Source organism: Python bivittatus, unplaced genomic scaffold (assembly GCF_059951505.1).
Source record: "Python bivittatus isolate LINGU-HERP-01145 unplaced genomic scaffold, Pbiv_v1 ctg000020_np1212, whole genome shotgun sequence".
Taxonomy (NCBI): domain Eukaryota; kingdom Metazoa; phylum Chordata; class Lepidosauria; order Squamata; family Pythonidae; genus Python; species Python bivittatus.
Genome location: NW_028277030.1, coordinates 67,657,274 through 67,679,644, shown reverse-complemented (window position 1 = coordinate 67,679,644; position 22,371 = coordinate 67,657,274). Strand labels below are relative to the sequence as shown.

Sequence of the window (22,371 nt, the reverse complement as noted above, 5' to 3'; positions counted from 1 at the left end):
TTGAGCCTCTAGGTTTCTGTCACAACACTATACATATAGGAATCCTGTGAGAGCAGGGTTTGCATCCTGGTGCATTTAGATGTTTTAAATAACTTCCCTCAGCCTCAGTCAGTACTACCAAGGAATTATGACGTTTATGCTCCACGTCATAAGACTCCTCTCCCCTGCCTTTCACCCATCACTGTGTCTATCACACTAGTCATTTCAGACTTTTGGCTGATTTGGTACAGCCCAGACATTGTTACTGTGAACTATGCTGTAACAGTGCAGGAAGGAAACTGGAAAACAAGTTAATGCTCTGTCAGGAGTGAAATGCAGCTAATATGGGGGGAAAAAAAAGAAAATTAATTAATTAGATTATTGGCTTCAGCAAATTGTCAACATTGATCTGAAAGAAAAGGTGGACAAACTATAACATCTACAGAAACGTCAACCTCCATGGAGATTTAATTTCACAGAATTTTTCATTGGGAAAGGAGATTAAAAGAAGAATTGACCAGAAAAAAGGATGAGCTGTTGCAGCTTCCCAGAAGTGTCCACCTCCAGGGAGATTAATAACCTGCAGAATAGGAAAAACCTGACTTAGAAAGGATATAAGTTGGCAGCAAGGAGACAAATGTATAGCAACTGCACAGTGAGCAAATTTGTAAAATGCTAGAATCCTAGAAGGGCATTTGACCGCGTCTGCTTGTTTCTTCCTTAAACATATCATGTCAAACCCTAACATATTTGCAGTTAAAAAGTTACAGGTCTTTCAGAAGATACTCGTTCTTGATAGTGTTGGTTGTTAGTTTAGTTTAGTTTACTTTGGCTTTATCTGGTCTTTTTTTTTTTTCCCCCCTTGAAGGTCAATCAAACTTTATTGAACAAGCAGTCTCAGTGCACGGTGAGGCAAACGGGTTGCACTGTTTCTCCTCATCTCTCATACCTGTTCCATAATGTATCAGTAATTACTGACTTAATATTTGCAGTCTTTTTACCATTTTTTTATTGCTATGGATACTTGTGCCTCTCTGACATATGTATTTGTGCTTGATTGACATGCTTTTTGCAACAGAACCTTCCACGAAGCATAGAAGGTGACCACTGCCAATACATTTTAAAGTTCACAATATTGTGAAGTTATTTCACATTTTTTGCACTGAAAGATGATTTCTGTGAAAATAAGACAAATTCTTGAACTTTATTATATTGTATTGTGCAATATTATTATGCTGTGTAGCTTAGATGTTCCTGGGCAATACATTTATATTCTGTTATATTCTATATCTGCCCACTCCGAAAGAGATAATAGTAGATATAGGAAGAGTTCATATATCATAGTATTCCAGAATTTCCAAAACTCCATGAATGCATGGTGTACTGAAGCACATGTACCTCAATGAATCCTACTGGGAGTGAATCAGCCAACTACAGAAGTTTCTGCCATGTAGCAGAAGTCAAGAACAAGACACAGTTTCCATCAGACTTGTCAGAAAGGGAACCAGCCAGGGATCCCAGTTCAGATATGATAAAACATGAAAACATCTAATTTACTAAAATTAACCAGAGTGTTAGAAACTTTGGCTTCTTATGTCAGACTAATGAGGCCACAGATTGTTTAGGGCATGAGGGTGGAGAAGCCTGGCTGATTTTGTAAGCTTCAGTGACCAGGGAATTTGGCTTTCGGTTTCACCAAAGATCTGGACAATCACTATGATCCAGTTAGCTTTTGCCATCAGACATTGATTTCGGGATAAAACTGAAATGGATTGACCACAGGGGACTGTAGCTAAGGAGGTATAGCTTGTAAACATAATTAATTCCTGGTAGTAGAAAAACGAAGTAGGGATTTTCTGGTTCCCAATTCTGTTTATTTTCAAGTGAGATATGTGCATATTCTGCAAAAATAAAACTTCATTTTTTAAAAATGAATCATATGTGGAAAAAAAAAGTATGACTGTTATGTAAGTTAAAATCTGGGTCTGTTGCAAACTGAGTCATTATCTAACAATTGGAAAAGTCATCCTGCTATGTATTTGGGAAACAGCCACTGTTCTGTATGTGAGCCATTTTGGTTCCTTGCCCACAGTTCACCCCATAGTGTCCTAAGGAAGTCTTTTGGTAAAGCTTAGTTGTGTCATACAAAGTGTGCTGAAGCACTTCACTGGATGGATGGATGCCAGCATTTGTGCACTCGCACAAGGATCTAATTGGTCCCACTGCAGTGTTTCTGGGACTCCTGCATTGAGGAGGTTGGGCCACTGTCTCTGTGCATTGGCTTGTAGTGTTGGAGGCTGTTAGAGGCAGATGTATCTGTAGGAAATTGGCATGCATTTTGGAATTATGAGCCCCCTCTCCCACATTTCTTTTGCCTTTGGGAAGTACTTTTATGCATATTCATTATTTTGTTTTGAATGCCATTAACAAGAAGTATTGAAGTATTTCTGTGTTTCATCTGACAAAATATTGGATCATCGTAGTTGATTTTGCTTAGAAGAAAATTATTCATAATTGATTTTAGATCATTTAGATGATTAATATTGCTGTATGTAAGGAGGGTGGAGTGCTCAAGGTCTTTTTTAAATTGACTCTGTGGTTCAAGTATGATCTTAACAAGAAAAATATTGCTTTGTATACATTGTTAAAGCTGTGGCCTACTAAATCATGTGGCTGTTGTTTAGCTTGGGGCTTTTCAAACTGTGTTCCATGGAACCCTAGGGCTTCACAAAAACCTGATGGAGTTCCATAAGAGACTAAGGGGGGGGGGGAGAACCCCAAAACAAAAAAGTTCACTCAAAAACAGCATATTTTCTATCACTAGAGGTTTGCTTCTGGGAATTTTTTTTTAAACTGACAGGTTCGGTAGTCTGGAAAAGTTTGAAAACCTTGGCTATTTTCTAGATTAAGATTCATCTTCATGGGAGAGAATAATTATTTGTAGGCTGGTGAAGCCACAGTGTGCTCTCCTTGGTTTTGAGTTAGCATATTGTGTGAGTCCAACAATTGTAGTTTGTAAATCATAGTTTAATGCAATGTAAAAACCTAGAATAGAATAGCGTAGCGTAGCGTAGCATAGCATAGCATAGCATAGCATAGCATAGCATAGCATAGCATAGCATAGCATAGCATAGCATAGCATAGCATAGCATTAATAGGGCACTAATTCTATAATGAAAGATGCACATCCATCATTATGATATCCACCAGTTCTCCAGATATGATTGAATTACCACTTCCGGAATTCCCAGCTTGCCCATTCTGAAGCCTAATGGGGCATGGAATTAATTCTATTTTCTCCAAAGGCTGAAAAATCAATGGAATGTTTGAATGTTAAGTTATGCCAGGCTAAACTTTAGCATATGATGAAGATGCATAACTTGACTAGAAGTCACATGCTTTTTTGAGTGGTGTATTGGTGACTGAACTCCCCAAAAAGCAGTCGGGAAAAAAAAATCATATTAATTAAAGTAATGGGAATGGATTCAATTAAAATCTCTGATGACATGTAGAAGCAATGACATAGGGCCTCTGGGGCCATACCAGGGCCTTGGGAACAGCCACATGGTACCTGGGGTGTAGAAGCTATATACCTTGGATATCACTCCTTAGACTTTGAGGTTAGATTAATTGTAGTATATCTATATCTATATATCTATATATCTATATCTCTATATCTATCTATTAGTATGACAACATGGAGTGAATCTAATACCCAGGCAAGAAATGAGTCACATCTTTATGCACGGTACCCTTTTTTCTCCTTTGGAAGTTGTGTTCATAACAGTGGCTTTAAGAAAAAAAGGAAAAGAAATGAGCATGGTCCTTTGAGGTCTTTTCTTAAGTGTTTGTAAGGAATTGGGTTTTCAGCTAACATGGAGGAAAAATTGCTTCAGTTCTTGTCCTTATAATTCTGCAAGTGACAAATGCTGGTTTGGTCGTTGGTCTTTGTCTCCTAACTTTCTCTACTGACATTTCCTTTCAGATTTGCTATTAGTGGCAAAGCTAGCATTGTAACCATTCTGTCATCTTATTTTACTTAGAGTACCTTTAGTCCTCAAGGGAGTGATAAAAAGTCTCAAAAATGTTACAAACATATTAAAGGACCTGAAATAAAACAAATAGATATGCATCCTTATAAATCCTCCCCCCTCCCAATTTGCATGACTTCATATCAGGGCATTTGGAAGAGCTGTTTTCAGTTCACAGCTTCTAACAGAACTCCCACCAGATCCTTCACCCTTTAATTTAAACAGTAAATGTTTGCTTTAAACTAGAATATTGTGTTCTAAAGCCAAAGGCACTTAAGAATCTACTTGTGATAGTATGTTCTTGGATAAGACAAAAACATTTGAAGGACCTCTCTCGGCAAGGTGCAGGTGAGGCTGTGGGATTGCTTTAATTGGGCTTGAGTCAACTCTACTCTTGCTCTATGGCCAAGCCAGGATTCTGGGAATGTAATTTGCTTCAACTAGTGAGAGCAGTTTTACTCCATGCACTCACACAAATACTTTTCACAAAGATCTGTAGGTCCATGAGGCATAGCCTTTTGTCAGCAGCAGCACTGATGTCCAAGGCCAGTTGTTGAATTTGTGGCTGCTGCCTGTTAATTAAATCATATGCTCTGCCAATCCAAGCTGTAATGTAGGCTTCCTCTAGTGTGTCTGTCTGCATTTCAGAATGGAATGGGGAAAGTTGTGGAAATCTAACATGAATTTGTGGATCTCTGATTAAATTTATTCTAAGATTAAATTGTTACAAAACATTGTTGCTGTCACAATATAATTATCTGATGGAGTTTACTAGTTTGTATTGTTGCTGGGTTCACAGATTACCATAAATCATAACATAGTTTGTTTAGGTTAGGTTAGGTTAGGGCAAGCAATATGTGAGTAATTGTAGTTTATGTAGCCATCCATGTGAATGAAATGATGGCTTGGTGGTGATATGTGAATCTAGGCAATAACTCATTTAGCTGCCTTCATACTGGATTAGAATATTTTTCTTTCTACAGAAGAGCAAGAAGCAAACCAGGATGAAGTGTTTCCAGGGAATCCATTTAGCCTCTGGTATGCAAATGTTCAGTTGCAAACACAATATCTGCTAATTCTAATGATTACTAAATGAGAAATATATTATTTTCCACCTTCTCTGCTCTTCAGATGTTTGAAGAAAATGTGTTGGCTTGTCTTTTAGTGGACAGGGCAAAGTTCCTTGTTAAAACTTCAGGTCTTATTCCACAGTAAATCTTGTTCATTCTTGGCAGATAAAATGTATATAAAGGCCTTTGTATAAAGGCTCTGAATGTTTTATGCCTGTTTGGAACTTGATTTTTTTTTAAAAAAAGAATTGTTGGTAAGCTTGTATTCCTTAGTAATGACATTTCCCCAACCACTATAGTCAGTTTGGTCTAGTGGTTAAGACCCCAGGTTAGAAACCAGGAGACTGTGAGTTCTAGTCTCCCACCTTAGGCATGAAAGTCAGCTGGGTGACTTTGGGCCAGTCACTCTCTCTCAGCCCAACTCACCTCACAGGGGGGTGGTTGTGGGAAAAATAGGAGGAAGAAGGAATATTAAGTATGTTCGCTGCCTTGAGTTATTTATAAAATAATAAAGGCAGGATAAACAATCTAAAAAAACAAACAAACCCAAATCTTGCTTGAATCTGCATCATTTCCAGTTCTGCCTTTCCCCCCTCCCTCCTTCCTTTCCAAAATTGCTTGAATGAGTTAAATAAGGCTTTTGGCAGAATAAGATGGTAATGGGAGAGGGAGGAGGGGTCCCTGGGGAGCAAATTTACATTTTTAAGTGCATAGGGACTTGCAATATCATATCAATCTTAAACTTCCTAGAGCTAAACAAATGTAATCCATTTTAGTCTTGCAAACCAAGGCCATAGGGGGTTTTCTCATTGTCAAGTTGTAGATTAAATTCACAGTTCTCTGTTTAGTGTTATGTGTATTACATACTGTTAGCAGAACATGAAGAGAAGAATTAGAAAGTGTGAAGATGTTTTGTTTCAGGCAATGTTGTCTTTAAACAGCTGTTAATGTACAGAAAGTGGCACTTTTTACAGAAGAGAGCTGAATAAAGAAGCATATCATTTAGTCATCTTAGTGTGAACTTTAATTTTTTTTTAATACAGAATAAATAAAAGCACAATTCTTTAGATGTCTACTCAGCAGTAAATCTCATTAATTCAGTAGTGCTTAGGCCTAGGTAAATGAGCATAAGATTGCAGGTTAAAACAATTGATTTTTCTGTACTTACTTGAATCTATAATTTAAGTAACTATAATGGTGAAATGACTGCTAGCAGGATAAGTTGGAGAAATAACTAAAAGCTTCAAATCCTATAGGAATAAGCAGCATGCATTACATTTCTATATTCTGCATCATAGGTACGTGCACTCACATTCTATTTTATATAATATTTATGTAGCAAAGTAAAACATACCAAACAGACAAATATGAAATAGAAAAGGGGAAAATGAGAAAAATTAGAGAAGGTAATAATCATACAGAATTCTAACACAAACTCTGTTAAACTCAGCTGGTTTCATTCTACTTACTTGCAAAAATTCTTGGATTTATTTTCAGTATGTTGCAAAAAAAACCCAAACAGAATCTAGAGAGTGCATATGGTTTCTGATGAGATGTTGCTAAGCTTGAGGGCAAAATCTCTTATTTATGGGAATCCAAAATAAGTGAAAGCCACTTAGTAGAGACTGGCTGTATGTGTTTCCCCCCACCCCTCCAAATATTTTGATATTCTCCATTTCTAATGTCTTTGGCTCAGCCAGCAAATCAGAACATTACTGAGAGGCTGAACCAACTTCTCACTCACTCCTAAACTTACATTTCAAAAAGGCCAGATGATTCCAAGTAGATAAAATATTATAAAATAGCTTAGTGTACAAATGACTTCTGGAAAATAAATGATCAATTTTATTAATCTTTTTCTAGTATGATTAAGATATAGGTTTAGGTCCATCAAAAGTGATGTCTTTGTCATTCATACCAGGAAGATGCAAAAAAGATCTCCACTTTGAAAATGAAAGCTTGGGATTTTCTTTCTTGTGAACAGTACTAATTAAATATAGGAATGAGCTAGTTCACTGTTCTCACATTTTTCTAGGAGCAAACAGGGTAGAAGTGTATGATAAGGCCCTCATAAAGTTTTGATTGCTTCTTTGTTTATATATGTTGGTTGCTTTAAGACCTTTGGATTAAAGACTCGAATATAAATTGAAGTCTTTCCCATAGTTTCTAACTAGCAGAGCTTGGAACAGCTAGCTTTGAGTGCATTGTATGTAGACCAAAACACACATATGAGAAGCATATCTCTTTTGCTGCGAAGCAGGAAAAAGCCAGGCTTATCGGTGGCGCTAACAGCCGCGAAGGGGTGTTAGGGAAAGGAAAGCACTGGAAAGATCTGGGGAGGATGGGGCAGGCCAGCACACAGGCTATGCTGAAGAGTGTTGTATTTATGTGGAGTATGAACAAAATCACATTTTCATTTTGTCTGCACCCCTATAAATTAGTAGAGCCATAATTTAGTGGAAAACCATAGGGCCAGTCTTTATAACAAGGCTAAGCAACCTGGGAACTTGATGTGGCCCCAGAAGCTTTGTGTAGCTTCCAAAGTTGCCACCAGTATTTGTGATCGTATCTGTCACGTGGCATCATCTATTAGTTTTTAGCACATCATATCTGCCTCTTTTTATCCATAACTGTATTCTCTAATTCCTTTCCTGATATTCAGTATATGTATGAAAGAGAGAAAGAGAGATGGTCTGCCATTTGCCCAAATTCTAAAGCTTTGTTGCTAAAAGACAAGCAATAACTGGTATTCCATTTCTTGCTAGCTGCTTATTTGTGGTTTTCTGCCAATTTCTTCAAGACTGCTATCAACATGACTTCTCTGTTAAACTTCCAATTAAAGTGTGTGTTCCTAGGCATAGAAACTGTGCATTTGATGAAGTCAGCTGTAGCTCACAATGGCACATGCCTTTTAATAAATTTGTTAGTCGGAAAAGGTGCTACCTGACCCCTCTGGTTTTTGGCCACCATAGATGAACACAGCTCTCTTCCTTCAATGTCTGTGTTCCTCGTACCCCTGTCCCCTTTTAAAAACTCCATATTTACTTGTCTGGACTTGCTGAGGAATATTGAGTCTGCCTATTCCGACTCAGCTATTCATTTCCTCTTTAATCCTTCCTCTGCTTGGTCTCTCATGTGGAGATGCTCCAACAATTGTACTTCAAGGATAACAAAAGATACAGAAAGTACTTTTTTAAAAGTATCATTACTCTATGAATGGGAAATTGAAATTAACAATACATAAATAATTGAGTGTTAATCATACTAGTAAAAATGACAAATGGCATGGGAAATTCAACATTGATGATGATGATGTTAACCCACTGTATCTGAAACTCAGTGTTTAACAATAACAACAACAACAACAACAATAATAGACAAAGCTAATGATCAGTAAAGAGGACTTTCAGTGATGTGTCGTATGTGGCTTACTGCTGCTGAATTACAGTTAGCACCCTGAAGCTGTTCATTTTGCCCTATTTTTCTACTTAAACTCTACCTATTTTCCCCCAGGATCCACCCATATTTTGCAGTACTGTAGAGTTCTTAAGATGATTCATTCCTTAGAATGAGGCCTCCAATTCAGAAAAGATTGTCCACTTCAATTCATAAAATTACCCAATTAGATCCCTTGCAGTGAACTCTGTATGTGAAAGGACAAGGTAAAGTCTCTTCAAGTTGTTTCACTTTTGGTAATTTCATGTTTTCTTGGGAATAGAAGGGAAGTGGTTTTCCACTGTTTCCTTCAAGGATACTTTCCATCCTTGAAATTTCCTGAAGTACTAACAGATCTGAGCCTACCTAGTTGTCTGAGTTTCTTTAAGGCCAGCTGGCCCTTTAAAGCACATTGGTCTTTTCTACCTTTGTTCTGTATTTATGATTCAGAATCCTTCCCCAAGTTTGGATATAAAGTTTGGGAACTGAGCTTTCTAAAAAGAACAGGGTCTAGCACCATGTGATGATACACAGACAGATTTTTAAAGGTGCTTTTTGGTGCTTATTCATGTAAAACCTTGTTGAGGGGGGTATTTGATTAAGAAATCTATAGATCCATTCTCAGACAGAGTGACCCTTGTGATATATTGTACCAGTGGAAGCTTTTGAATGAGTGGGAAGACTGTAGGAAATGAAGAGAGATATTAAAATACGTTTGTTGTGACTGTACAAATATCCCATTGCCACCTAGCATCTGGTACTGTTAGGCAGTTCTCTCTTGCAGTCAACTGATTTTTCCCTTTAAGTCCCATTCTCACGTGATCCTACTTTCATCCTATTCTGATTGAAAAGCAAAAAAAAAGAAAAAAAAGAAAAAAGTTATGGATACTTTAATAAGCCAGTTTATAAAAGGAATATAGTTTGATTTCTGTGGTGTCCAGCAAGGTACATTCCCTTATAATGTTCTAACATTCCTGTGGGGAGAAAACCTTTAGGCACAGTTTTTCTCATACTAGATGATGAAAACACTGAAGTCCAGTTTAAAACTGGTAAATGAGACAGGACAAACTGCTCTTTAGACTACTGTTTCTTATGCTAGCTGGGAATTCTGAGAGTTGAAGACCACACATCTTAAAGCTGCCAAGGTTGAGAAACACTGCCATAGACCAAAACAAAGCCACCAGACTCATTTCTGAGATGCAGATCTAGCCTTTACTTTCTGAGTAGCAAAGAAGGTTGGGTTAATGTTGCATAGCCCTAATATATATAGCTGATAAATCTAAGAAATTGGGGGGGGGGGAGGGTGTGTTTATTTTGGCATAAACTTGTTTATTTTCTGGTGAAAGCCATCACATTTTTTTAACTAGCTTAAATTAATATCCACTCTGTTTTTAATGAAAGTGCTAGGTTTATTTTTAAAATGGTGTATCTATATATAAACATTTTATTTTCATACTGTTTCCCCAAAGCTATGTAACATACATCATTCTTGTTTTGTTTTGACATAGCATAAATTTATATTGTGTATGTGTGTGTGCAGCTTTGCAAGTTGATCTCATGGCTGCAAAATAACACCGCATGGTTTTTAAGTGGCAGTTTTGAACATTAGGCACTATAGAATTTTCCCCCCAAAAATGGTTTCTTAACTGACTCAGAGTTTTAGGCTGTGATACCTCAGCATGACTATTCAAAGAAAACCATGCCATTTAAACTAAGATACAATTATTTACTGTATCTGTTTTGTTTTTCAGAAAAACTCAGTCTGTGCTCATAGCCACGTGTCAGAACAAAACCTTAATAATGATTGATTGATCTAAACCTGGGGTATTCAAACTGTGTTCCCTGTTCACCCTCATCCAAGGGTTCAACATGACAGTGTGTTCTTATGATTACAGTGAAATTGTAAGATCTTCATTCCGTTGTTTCATTTAAAAGAGAGAAGTCTGTGACAAGGTATTACAGGAAACATATTTATTAATGGGTTCTGCACTAATTTTTCACATTGAGAAAGGCTCCTCAGGTATCTCGAGTTTCAAGACCACTGATCTAGACTGAGGGAAGGAATAATTAAAATAATCTTCTGATTCACAGAAAACTGGATTTTTACTTCAGGTTTTGACTCCACTTTCTCATACAAATCTTCACAAGTTGAATGTAAACTGAGTTGTTGATGATTTTTTTAAAAAACACAACCACCATACAGGAATAACATTTTGTAGGGAAAAAAAGAAATCTCATTAACTTTGTATATTACCTATCTAGCACCTCAGTTTCTTTCTGAGATAAAACACATTTTTTACAATGCAGAAAAAACCTCACAAAAATTACTAAGAAGCTGTGTCCTTTACTCCCAGTTCTATCTGTTAAAATTGGCCTTTACTAATTAATGTGTTGGTTGGAACCAATTCAATTTACCAACTCTACAGATAAATACAAAAAGCCCAAGATCCACAGTAAGATATGTGTACATAAAGATGTTTGTTGTCTCCATTGTTTGACTTCAAGCAAAATGTTCAGGTGTATCAGTCAAAGCAAGCATATTTTTATAGGATTTGTATGTGTTTGTCTCTAACTATAGTAAAATAAGCTAAAATGAGATGCTGTGTCTTAGATCTAGTGTGATATGAAAGGTGATAGGTAATGCAATGTGGGACTAATTACTCTGGATCTGTTGGTGCTATCCAACAAGATACTATTTTTTAATGAACAATATAACACATTGTACTATATGTTTTCTGGATCTGTCTTAAATTGTTTAGCATCTGCTAAGTTGAGTGGTGTACAACTTCTTTGTGCCCAGGGCATCTCCTCCTCCACTCAGTTGACCACTGAAGACCATCAGGGCCTGGCTGGCAATGAGTAGCATAACATATTTTTGGCTTTTTGAAAGGGTTGAGGCCTTCTGAAGGTTAGTGGGTTTAAAACAGCAAAATGAATGCTTTAAAGCTACATTTGCCCATGCACACATTCTTGCTCAAATGTTTTTCAGAGTCTGTGTACCTTAAATAATGTCTGGATTATTGGTATCTGGGTGGTTCTCAGGATACAATAAGGGCATTGTGTTCATAGATGAGATTTATTCTTGTTGAGGTCCAGCACAGCATTACCAGAATCCCAAGACAAATTATTGTAGCCTATTTAGGGAAGGTGGGACCTGGGCTAGGCTTTAATGGTTTCTCAACAAACTCCCTTTCACAGAGGTTATTTTATCTTCTAACGGGTAGGTAGGGGACATAGTCCAAGTTTGGTTCTATTATTCAGTCTGCTATAGATGCTCCAGGTAATTATTTCCTTCTCCTTTCAGCTGTAGGAGATTAAGCTGATTATTCAGATCATTATTTGATGTTTCACTGTCACTATTTCTTGAGTCTTGAAGCCTTTAGAAGATTTTGAGGTCCACATATACACAGTCCTAGAATGATCATATAGGAATACAATTATTATTGGATTTGCAAGGTTTGTTTTACAGGTTTACGGCATGCGGGGCTGTCTGTAGCCAATTCTTTTTAATCTTGCTGATTCTCCAGTTCATTTCCAGTCCCAATTTAAGTGGCTGGTTTTACCTTAAAAACACTCCATAGCTTTGAACCACAGTATCTGAAAGGATACCTCTTCTGTATATTCCTACCTGTACCCTAAAGGCATTTTTCAAAGGCCTGCTCTAGATGCCTTCCCCTGTTGAGGTATAGCAGGGAGCTTTCCAGAAGTGGGGCTGTTCAGTGATAGCCCCTAGTGAAAATCCTTGGCACTGTGTTGATTACCTTTTCAGCAGCTGGTGAAACACTTTTTTTAATCCCAAAAGCATTTTTGTTATGTTTTATTTTAATTATATCTTACTGTAAGCTTTTGTAATCAGTTTTTTTATTTTTTAATTTCTGCTTTTGCTTTGTTATTTATTGCCGCTTGTATTTCTTGTTTTATTTCATATATTTTATACTGTGCTAATATATGTTTTTATCAGTTGTTTTAATTTACTCTTTTAATTTTTTGGATTTATAAAGTGGGATTTTTTAAAGTGAAGGTGATACATATATAAATATTGAAAGAAAAAATAGTTCTAACAATAAGCAGAGGTCTTTCCATATTCTTGCCTAATAAAGATAAGTAGAGCCTCAAAAATCTAATAATTGATTTAACATTTTTTTGTTTGGAATAACATGATTTGTTTTGCAATTAAAAGAAAAGCAACAGGGCTGAGAAGAGCACCTCTTAAAGTTGCTAGGGTTTTAATGAATGGGAAGTTGTGGTAAGTTTACTAACAGGTGGTTTGGACATTTTAAAAGTAAGGGAATAGCACAATCTGAATCTACGATCAATTCCAAAAAATATAAATGATAATAGAGTTCTGTTTTCTGGGTCTGTAAGTTTTTCATGTTTTTACATTATCTAAACCTTTGATAAAGAGATCACATCACAATTCCTGGGCCAAACTATTTGATAAATTCTGAAAAGCCACACCCTTTTCTTCTCGAGCTGCTGCAGCTGTTTCTTGAGCATGTTACTAAACTTTCTGTGAAGTCAATTTCACTCTGAATTTTGACATGGCACTTTCATTGCAGCATACAATACACTCCTTTTTCTGGCATTTGCTCCACATTTATTTTGGATCATGGTTCAGTAGTCAATAGATTTTAAAAGATTCAGTATTTTACAACCTCTAACTGTGACCAGCAGATGGCAATAGCAATCACATTTAATTGCATTTTTCTTTGCTGTAATATTTCATATTGACTATATTATAATTGGGTCCAGTTAGAGGAAATAGAGAGGCAAGTTCTCTTTGTCAGTGTCCTCATTTAACACAATAAATGTAGCACATACTTCATCAGGCATATTAGAAGGTTTTGGTTTAGCAGCTAAATGGGGTAGATGCTGAAAAAGTTTAAATGATAATTTTAAAAAATGTGCATTCCAATGTGATTTTATTGCTCTGATATGCATATGGTTTTAGTATTTTAGTTCAACTGCTATTTTATTAACATTTTACATTTCTTAATCATTTTATATGTGATCTCATTCTGTAAGTGGTTATGTGAAGAATTCACTCTAAAAAAAATAGTCTAAGTGGATATTTTATTAATGGAAACTTTTGCTAAGTAGCCAGATTTAGCTTATTGTAGCATCTTAACCAGATTACATTGTTTAAAAGCAACAGCAACAATGATTTTTTTCTCATACTATACAGACTACTGTTGCCTCTCTGAATGCTTTCCCTTAGTTTTAAATTATGTTTTTCAAATAGTTCATCCCATCCCCTTTTTTTTATTATAGTCTACCTCATACCATTAGTCCATATTATATCATATCATTTCAATCATATGGACTAATACTATGATTTGAATACTTGGGTCTGTAAGGTTGTTCAAATTAATACATAATATAGTATTCTTTGGTCACAGCAAGTGGCAGCATTGAGCAAACTTTAGCTAATTTCAGAAAAGCTAAGCAGGGTTGCATCTAGTTAATACTTGGATGGGAGAATACCTGAAAATCCCAGGGCTGAAGGCTACACTGCGAAATTGAAGAAGGCAATGAGAAATTCCTTCTGCACTGTTGCCAAGAAAAGAAATATGACTCTGTTGGTTAATCATCAGGAGTAGACTTCAATTCATGGGAGTTTTGACTTTTATAGTATTCTCTGCCCAAACCAATAAAAATCATTAAATTCCTGTGTCACAGCTTGATATGAGCTGAACATTATCCCTTTCACAAAGATAGCTTACTGGAATACTATGTTTTTAAATTACATGGGAAACATATCATGTTTTATTATGTCTTGTTTTGACATCCTGTCTGAGAATTCCTATAATTGTCCCAATTCTTCTGGAGGCCACCCAGATAGAGAAGGCTACCTTGAACATCCCTTGATAGTTGGAAGCGGAACACTAGTTGAACAGGTTCAAGTCAACTCTGCTCCCATTCAGGGGATGGGAGGGGCAAGATTTACTGGTGGGGCAAGATTCTCAGTATAATTTGAAGGCTAGTTCTTTGGAATTAAATTGTCACATTTTATTGTAGAGACAATTCTGGTTCTTTGTTTTATTATTCTTAAAAAACCTGTGCGCAGAAGATATAATGTATGATCTGAAATGCACAGGATGAAGGCTTCCCATTGCCCTCCATATAAATGTGTGTTTCTGGGATCCAGCTAAAATGGTACATTCCAAAGTTTCTACAAATAGATTAAAAATAGTTTTATACATTTAGATTTAAGCTTGTGTTTGTCTTCTTAGTGTGCCATGGTATGTAGAAAAATGTACAAGTATATAAGACTGAATGTCTCTTATTCTAGGTAGTATTCATTTCTGGATAACTTTCCAAAGAAAAAAGCAGCGTAATTGTTTACTTTTTTCCAATCTTCTGCTTTTTTGGCCCTAAATATGCTTTCTGAAACAGTTATTATTTAAAGCAAATATTTTTCCCAGAAAGACAAATGGTTAATGCTTCAATGATTTTCTACATTGTGCTGTATGATGCTAGCTAAAGTTGGAACTTCACTCAGCACTATCAACTAAGAATTAATTATGAAATACGGTGTAATGGATATATAGCTAAATTAACATTCCTAAATGCAACAGTATTATTTTCTTGTTTTTATATGTTCTTTTTCAGTGTTTCAAATTCTGTTTAAGACTAGACTAAATTTACATCAAGTCCAAGATGAAACATTGAAAAGCAAACAGTAGAATTGCAGAGCATTCAGTTAAATCTCATTTAGCTTTTTTCTGTTTCCCTTGGAATTTGAAAGCAGAGTAAACTACCTCTCTAATGCCCTGTTACAGCACTGTATATTAGGTTTCGTCCGTTATGTTATTGTGTTTTATTGCTTGTACAGTGACATTTTATATTGTACTGATGGATGTTGTAAAGTGCTGAGACTGTCATTGATTGTGGCAGGGGAAAAGCCAGTAAATAAATAAATAAAGTTTAATTAGTATTACAATCGCATTTCAAGTGCAATAGCAAAGCAGAGTTTCTCATAACAAAGAAGGTTAAAGCTTACGTAGTCTGCAGAAACTATGTATCTTTGGGCAACTCTCACACATGACCACGAATGCGCTTAATCTTCATACTTCAAATGTGATAGGTGATTTTAAAATATCACTGAACCCCACGTTTGGACAAAAGTCATCTTGTACTGCTGAAAAGATGAGCTTGTTAAGCTCTAATTAATATTAAAAGGTTTTTTTTAAATATAATTGAGCTGAAGTTCTAAAGCTATACTTAATTTGTCTAAGGTTTGTAAATAGAAAATTAAGTCAACTCATCTGCTTGGAAAAGTTCTGGATGGAGCTGTGCATTACTGTAATTGAGTGGTTATTAACATCCTTCTTCCAATCAATGGCATTAGCTCTAGATCTTTCAAATTCTTTGGGAAAAGGAAGAACCATGGTTTCTTTTTGCGGGAGGTTAAAAGCAATCAACATGCTGTTCAATAAGTATATATTAATTACACAAAGACCTTTGAGGTTATGCGATTCTGTTTTTAGCAGACAGTGCTTCCGGAACATTCGGCAATATGGTACTTTCCAAACAACATACTGTTTGATTATTTGCTCTGCTTTCTTTTTTCTGTTGTTAAAATAGGCCTTTATAATTTTATGATTTTTTTCAATAAGACTTTTGTGGTTATGCAGAATGATTAGTTGCAGCTTTGAGGACAGCTTTCCCTAAATGTCATCCTAAGACAAGTTATTCAGAACTCCTTCTGCCCCCCACCCCAACCAGGAGGAAGAGAAACAGTCTTTCTTATCAATCTAAATAACACTGAAACTTGCTTGGGTATATGCTTTCTTTATCAAGATGAACATGATAATGTTGTATATTGTAGGAGAGGCTATCGGTAAGCATAATCTTCAGTGGTAAAGAGAATTAGTGGGATTTTCCTGGCGAAGTACTGTTGCTCAGATTGTATACATTTTGGTACATATATCAATTATCATAAATGCAGCTTTATTTCATTGCCGTAAGAACATTTTATACTTTGGATCTCAAGCTGTCATAAACAATAGGAGCAACTGCTTTGGGGCTTTTTGAATTTTCTATATTCTTATTTGGGAAATAGTATTGGGGTTTTTGGATATTAGCCAATTTGTGTTTCTTTCACTAAAAGCAAAGGCATAGCTTAACTCTGTGGAGATTTGATAAATAATAGTTAAGTTCATGCGTGTTTGTATATATAAACACATACACACACACATACTGTTTGTTCATTGGTTAGGATTTGGCTTTTTCTGTTCTCAAATGTTAATTATATTTCTCTAAGTTTTAGGTTCTTGTTAAAGTGGAAGGAAAAACAGAAGGAACTCATCACATACTTTTTGCAAAGGAAAAAAAAAGCTTGCTTTCCCACACAAATTAGAGGCAGATATGCAAAGTAACTGGAAAATAGTTCATTTCTGCCCAATTACTGTAGTCCTATCCATTGCAGCTTGTTCAGTGCTGGGGTGCAAACAGTGTATGGCTCTCATTCTGGAACTGGCTATGATAAATTGCAGACCCCCACCCCCACTTGATGGCCCTGAACAACAGTTTCCTTCTGAGCTTTGTCGCCTATTTGCTTTGCTAGACTCTGATGTTTAAAATAGTGGGTAAAGGCCATTTATTGTTTTTGAGCCATTCTCTTTCCCAGCTAAAAAAATTTGTTCAATAGATTCAAGCTATCAAAGAATACCAGTGTGGAGAAAATTTTCAGAAGAGAAAGCCAGCCCAGGAGAGAGAACTAACAAAATGGATTTAATCTTTTCAATTTGTGGCCTGTGTAACCTGTGTTCTTTCCTCCTCTCTTGGTACAACTGAAATCATTTACAGAACCTATGCTAAGAATTTGTGCCGTTTTTCTACTGTAACATCCACTTATCCCTCTGTTAGGAGGCACAAATGAAAGCAAAATTGAAGGTGGCTGTAGGTGAACTATCTTTGAATTCCATTGAAGGCATAAGAGGTTTGAGGGAGAGTCCATGTCAACTCTGTGTTACAGATCAGTCCCTGCTTATTTTAAAGCAGGTTCCCGAAAATGGTAAACAACTAAAAATATTGGATAGATATTGAGTTGAAACTTCAATCATTGTAAAAATAATATGGTTCCTGAATTAGAATTTGGTTTCTTAGCTGCTCCTCTCCCCCCCTCCCCCTTGCATTCTATGATGCTAGCCCATTTTGTAAAGGAGAATGCTGGAATTTTTCATTGTTTTTTTCTGTTTGAGGGAAGCTTTGCCAGGTCTTTTCCCTTGCATAGACATTCAGGCACATGTGCTCATATGTACCACTTATCCTCGATGACTCTAAGTGATTGTATAAATATATCCTACTGTAAAAAAAGCATTGTGAGAAGAGCTGAATGTTCTGCCTGTGGTAATGGTCATAGGATCAGTGAGGTCTGCATCAAAATGTTGCTGTCCCCTCCTCCCCCAGTTCCTAATTCAGGGCTGCAGATAGCCAATAGCAGAAATCTTCGGGCCTCTTCGAGCAAGGGGATTTTTGAAGCAGCAAAGAAATGTGTGGAATTTGCACACGTTGAGTTGGAGTGGAGAAAGGATTCTGGACAGGTAAAAAGGATAATGATTTTTTGGTTGGACAGCATGCATTCTGGCATTTCCTGTGCATTGGTGGTTGAGGTATAATATTATGAATGCTAGAATGTTAGCTGTCAGGTTATGAACATTCTGATGCAATTTTGAATATGGGACACACAGTAAGTTGTTTAGAAAGGCTCTGGGTATGAACTATTCTGGGACACAGACTTTCACAAGTCAATCTTCACTTTATCACCATGAAGTATGGCCATGCTTCTTATTCTCAACTACATCTTTAATACTGTATTGCAGTCTAAAAAAGCGTTGAAGTGTCATTATAGTCAGTTCTGTAACAAACACATCACAGAAACTACTGTTTCTACTTATGAAGATTTCTCTGTAACACAACCCTTAAGTTAGTAATTGTAATATTTTTTTTGGGGGGGGGAATTGCATTAATTGGAACCACTGGTTTATATACTGTTTAATGGGAGGGGATTTTTCCCACTCTTTTAAAAGGTTTTTACCTGAGGTGCAACCATGAAGCCTTGCAATTATCTTTTGAAGTTATTATTATTATTTGCCAAGTTGATTACATAATAACAAATAAACATTCTGCATTCCTTTCATACCTGAATAATCTTATAGTAGATCTTGGCACATATTCAAGCATGTTTTTAGTGGTTTGGCTTGATTAGTGATCTGTCTAGAAATCCTGTTCTGCTATAGATACTTACAATACACCTGTCATTTAAAAATATTGCTCATTGCTGACAAGTTGAAATACATGTTTTTGAGAAAAAAATGTGGAATTGAAGTGTCTCATTGTTATTTTATCCCTTACTTTCCATTAATGTCCCATTGAATCCCACTGAATTTTTTTTTTTAAATCATCTAGTTGCACATTTTAAAAAAGCTATTTATTATTGATTGTGAGAGACTCTGAGAAATCCCAGGAGCAAAATTGGGAGATAGTAAATCTTGGATGGTAAATGAAAGAAATAGATTTTAGGGAACCTAAAAAAATAATGGAAAGTGGAAATATACTTTTTGTGAAGGATAAATAGGGTTTTTTCTGTTCTCTTTCATGGATTTTACTCTGTTCATGCACTTTCATATTTTGAGATTTTATTGTGAAATACTTCTAGCATTAATGTTGTAATTAGTGTGTGTAGTTTGTTACAACTCTCTTTAATTTCTGATTCTTTTTATTTTATTTTTCTGAATCTGATGGTGTACATTAAAGTGCTAATGTACATAGCTAATAAAGCGACAGTGAAAATGGAAAATGAATGTAGCTTTGGTTCCTTTTTCATTGTTTTTGTTTGTGTGTATAACTGCTTGGGTGATATACTGGTTATCTAGATTCAGGGAGGTTGTAGGGATCATAAATGAACAGTGTCAGTGAGAAATTGCAGCACCTCACATATGCACAGCAGTTTAAATCCCCAAAATGAATGTTTTAAAATAAAAAATAATGGATTGCTCATATGTTGCTGCATATGCAATATCCAGGAGAAAATTAAGACAGGAATACATTTAGCTCCATGTTCATATCATGCTAAGTCATAGTTTGTCAAATAAGCCACAAAGCTGGGTTCACACAGCATACTTAGTTAGGAAGCACAGTGGAATCAAACAATATGCTAAGCCAAAAGCCAACCAACCATGATATGGCTTAGTATGATGTAGGAATACAGTCTTCATGAGCATTTCTATTTTTAAAATTATTATTTTAAGAAGCAAAAACAATTATGGCCAGTCCATTGAGGTGGCTGGAAGCAAACCCTGTTTGCCCAGCAATTCCTATCCTCTGCTTGTAGTGGAATTAGTTTGCGTTTTGGGAGCATTTCTTTTAAGCAACCTGGGAAACTTAGCTATATTTCATGCAGTGTGGGCAAAACTACAGTCTTGTGGCTTGCTAAAACTAAGGCATTGGCAGAGACCATGTAATGAAGCAGTTCAGGCTACCTTGTTTTGCTGGATTCTCACCACTGGTTGACTTGCAAAAGTTTTTTTCCACATCAAGGAAATGGTCACTGTAGTTCAACTTTTGATCTTATCTAGAAAAAGCAATGTTTTTGGCTGGCTTGGTATTTTTCCATCAACTGATACAGTAAATGGAATACTAGGCTAATCTCGTGGCCAAATAATTCAGTTTTTGCTTTGCTTTTGTGCTTCCTTTTGTTTACTAAACTCGTTGTACCCCCTGTAGTATTCATACTACTATTATTCATTGGGAAACCCTAATCTTGAGGCTATGCCAACCCATATCTGAGTTTATTTTTGAAATATATTGTGTATATCTCTACACACCATACAAACGAGCACTGAGCTTGTGTACAGCACTGTGAATAGCTAGGCTTTTTCTGGGTAGCTCATGTATAGTGGATTAATTCATTTAGGAATTTTCCATTGGTTGTAAAATCCAACCAAATTATGCTAGAGTCCCCATTTCAGTGAATTCTGCCCCCTGGCTTTTTAAAAATTGGTTTCATTAGTGGATGAAAATATTGGAGCAAAGACAGAGACTGTAACTGGAAGACATGAATACAAGCTATGCAATGAAAATAGGGTCTATTTCTGGCATTATGCAAATAAGTTATTTCCCTTGCCTAGATATACAGTTGTAATGTTAGGTTAAAAAGCTACAAATTTATTTATAGATAATTGCAAAAATGGTTTTTCTAAAAAGTAGATTTTAGAAATATGTTTCATAGACTTTTTTAGCACAAATGCACGCCGCTTGCATTAGTTTCTGTAATTTGGTGATGAGTTTTTCTGATAAGAATAACACAATCAAATTTAACTAAACATTCCCTTCTTTACTCAGCTCCTTGCATCTTTCCTATTGAATGTTATTTTCAGTGCAGCTGCAACCCAAAAATCTTACACAGAAATAAAATTAATCTTCTCCTCCAATCATGTGTGTCTTTTTCAAAATTTTAAGAGAAGAAAGCAGGCAAAGAGGATAGTTTCTTATACTTAATTTCCCGCAAGAAAGTGTTCTTTTAAATGTTGGCTTCTTTTGGTTCCTTGAAATACTTCAGTGTCCAATGTCCACTTATGATTCCCATTAATAAGGGGAGTATCTGTTAGGGTTGTACTGATTATTCTTCACTTGATTTTCATAACTCATACTTTTTGTAGGTGGAAAGGCCAAATTAGACTAATCTTTGTTAGCTGTATTTTATACAATTAATTTACTCGACTGCTGCTATCTTGGTTTCCCTTTTTTCCCCAAAGGCTGTTTCCTTAATTTCTTAGATCATCCTGCTCAGTCAGGATCTTTTAATGAATGGGGTAACCTCATGATCCTGCAAAGCCAATTGTAAAATGATTTAATCAATTCATTGATACTGTATCTCATAGTGAATTAGTCTTCCTGACATGTGGTCTTCCATATCTTTAGGACTAAAATTCTAATGTTCTTGAATACTGGCCATCCTGGCTGGGGTTATTTGTGATATTCAGTAGTCCTCAAGGTTCAATGGTTATTGGGACCGGAATTTCCATCGCTAAGCAATGCAGTTGTTAGGTGAAACGTCATTTAACCGCATCATTTAGCGACAGCAATCCCAGCACTCCCTGTTGCTGTTGTTAACTGAATGTCACTGGTTGTTAAGTGAGGACTCACCCTGGTTCAAGCCATTCCCAGCTTGGAAAAAGACTGCCTCCTCTTGAACTCCCCCCACCCACCTGTCTCCCCCCCCCCCCCCATCTCTGCCCTTTTGGCCACGCTGCACAGCACCATTCCTTAGTGGTGGCACTGGGGCTGAAGTAGAGGCCTGGGGACATCAGCAGTCTCAGTCAGCTGCTGCTACTGCAGAGTGCTGCCTCAGGTTTTGTGCTGTGGCAAGCCCCAACAGGTCCACAGTGCAAAGCTCTTGCCCCACTGCCCTGCCACACCCAACTGACTTTAGCCATCTTCCTCCTGATGCTGATGAGGCACGCCTGGCCTGGCCCTATGCACGGCAGTTTCTGGCCACAACAGGCCTTCTTCCCGAGGCCACTTGCGCTGTTCAAATAGTGCACCCTGTTCTCATGATGCTTCAGAAAGCCTTCAGAAAGACTTGAGGCAGCACTCCTCAGCTGTGGTGCTGGGGCTGAAGTAAAGGCCTAGGGGCAATAGCAGCGTGCTGAGATTGCTGAACGCCCCGGGCCTCTTCAGCCCTAGTGCCACTGCTGAGGAGTGCCACTGTGCAAGGTGGCCAAAAGGGCAGAGGTGGGGGAGGTAGGCAGGTGGGGGAGTTGAAGTGCTCCTGTGGTTATAAGTACAGGCGGCTGCTAAGCGCTTGAATTTTGATCATGTGACTGCAAGGGTGCTGGAACAGCCATAAT

The 22,371-nt window shown here is 36.7% G+C and overlaps 1 protein-coding gene across 8 annotated transcripts in view; it reads left to right on the top strand.

The window, feature by feature from the left end:
* Window positions 1-22,371, top strand: part of PTPRK (protein tyrosine phosphatase receptor type K) — a 377,364-nt gene that overhangs the window by 19,170 nt on the left and 335,823 nt on the right. Inside the window, exon 1 of one of the 8 annotated variants that reach the window (XM_088140679.1) lies at window positions 17,958-18,063. The exons of the other annotated variants lie outside the window; for them this stretch is intronic. The gene's annotated coding sequence lies outside the window, so the exon portion shown is untranslated. Of the gene's footprint in view, window positions 1-17,957; window positions 18,064-22,371 lie in introns of those variants that run through there. 8 annotated transcript variants of the gene reach the window in all.